The sequence below is a fragment of the Stegostoma tigrinum genome, chromosome 7 (assembly GCF_030684315.1).
Source record: "Stegostoma tigrinum isolate sSteTig4 chromosome 7, sSteTig4.hap1, whole genome shotgun sequence".
Lineage (NCBI taxonomy): Eukaryota > Metazoa > Chordata > Chondrichthyes > Orectolobiformes > Stegostomatidae > Stegostoma > Stegostoma tigrinum.
The window spans coordinates 95,917,379-95,919,865 of NC_081360.1; positions in this window are offsets into that span (position 1 = coordinate 95,917,379).

Below are 2,487 nucleotides of genomic sequence, written 5' to 3' on the forward strand. Positions count from 1 at the left end.
CCATTTTGCCAGGGAAGATGCAGGAAAACTCCATCTTGGCTGCCGAAGATGGAAAAAAACAAAAAGAAGCAGTGATCCAACACTTTGATTGTTACAAAAGGCAGGAAAATCCTGAAGAACAGAGATACACTGAGGAAAGAAAAGGCTTAGCTCTAAATTACAACAGCATAAAGAGTGTGGAGTTCAAAAGACTCATAATGCTGCTTGGCCTGCTGTGTTCATCCAGCTCCACACTTTGTTATCTCAGATTCTCCAGCATCTGGAGCTCCCATTATCTCTAAATAAAGGAAATATTGGTTTTACAGAAAGTTTAGCAAGCTCTACAGTTAAGAAAAAACAAACAGATGAACTGAGGATGCTGTAAACCAGGAACAAAAACAAAGTTGCTGAAAAAGCTCAGCAGGTCTGGCAGCGTCTGTGGAAGAGAAAACAGAGTTAAAGTTTTGGGTCCAGCAACCCTTCCTCAAAGGGTTGAGAGAGAACCTCCTCTCTATTACTCTCTATAATAGAGGTTGGGTTGGGTTGGCTTGGGTATATTAAAGGTTAAGACAGAAAGAATTTTAATCTGGATGGAATCAGGATCATGGGGAAAATTCAGTAAAGTGAAGTTGAGGATAATCAAATCATCTCTATGATCTCAGAGAGTGGCAGAACAGATATGAGGGGGAAAATTGTATCAGAGATAATGGGAATTGCAGATGCTGGAGAATCCAAGATAACGAAGTGTGGAGCTGGATGAACATAGTAAGTCAAGCAGCCTCTTAGGAGCACAAAAGCTGACGTTTCGGGCCTACACCTTTCATCAGAATAAGGGTCTAGGCCCGAAACGTCAGCTTTTGTGCTCCTAAGATGCTGCTTGGCCTGCTGTGTTCATCCAGCTTCACACTTTGTTATCTATGAGGGGGCAAATGGCTGATTTCTGCACCTACGACTTTTGGTCTAATGCATAGCTGCTTACTCTATCAGCTTGTAAAGTTTACCCAAGCAAAATAAAAACCCATTACTGTCAGGAAATCTCTCTTTAATTTGTATTTTAAAAGAAATCATAATGGCTACGGAATATCTATAAGTTAATCATTGAAGCCCTTCATAGGCACAAACAAAATGCAGACGCGATGGTTCAAATTTCAAAATCCAAATTAAATTACATCAAAATATGTATTAACGTAACACCTTACCTCACACCACACTTTGAGTCCTGCCAGACTGAGAGATCAGGAATGACTTATGACAGAAGACATCTGATTCCAGTTTTCCTTTCGGAAGCTGTACCAGAAAGAATACCCCAGGAACATTTTGGCATTGACAGGCAGAGTCAGGGTCAGCAGTGTGGTGACCAGAAACCTCAAAAACGTTTGAAGATCTCATATCTCACCATAAATCGTCAGTTGTACTGGATTGGTTCGTCTGGAAAACACTGCTGTCTTCAGATCAAAAGGTAAAATGCAGTTAAGTTTGCAAGGAAAAGGAAATACGGAGAATAAGGGTGAGAATGTACAATTGATTTGATCTCATTCGTAACTCTTTCATTAATGTTGTTCGGGCCACAATACAGTTCAGGTTAACAAATGGATACAACAGAACTGTCAATTCCACTGACAGAGGTAATGCTGACTGAGCTGTACTCTCTGAGTAGCATAATAAAGAATCTAATGAAGGGAGGCAATAGTCTAATGGTATTGATATTACATTTTTAATGCAGTGACCCAGGTAATGTTTCAGGCACCTAAGTTTGAATCCACCATGGAATTAAGAGTCTAACAATGATCTTGAAACCATTGCTGATTGTCAGAAAAATCGATCTCATTCATTAATGTCCATTAAGGAAAGGAACTGCCATCCTTATCTGGTCTGGCCTACACGTGACTACAGACCCTCAGTGGTTGACTCATAACTCTGCTCTGGGCAATTAGGGCTGGAATAGTGAAAGGTCCAGACCCAAAATGTCGACTTTCCTGCTCCTCCAATGTTGTGTTTCTCCAGCTCCATGTTTTATTGACATGGGCAATAAATGATGGCCTAGCCAATGACACTCACATCCTGTGAACGAATAAACAAAAAAAAGTTCACCAGTCAAACGCCCACAGTGGATGAGTGAAAATGGTCAGTCCAGTCAACAATTCAAGGGAAATAAGCTGCACATGACACCAAGACAGCCAGGCCAAAGTCTCCAGATCCAAGACATGGTCAACAGGAGGAATCTGTTTGATCTGAAGCCACCAGGATGCTGCAAAAAAGAGACAATTTCTTCCAAGCAAAACACAACTGATCCAGAAATCCAGGATACTACAAAGAAGGAAAGAACTTATTTCAACAGAGCAGATGTCTTCCAAGAAGAAAATTCAGGAGATGAAGGGTCTTCCAGATTATGTAACAGACCAATGACAAGGTCTACAAAGTATGATATCCTTCTCAGACCTTTGAGTATCAGAGTTGGAACGTCATGTTGATGTTGTACGGGACATTGGTGAGGCCATGTTTACAGTA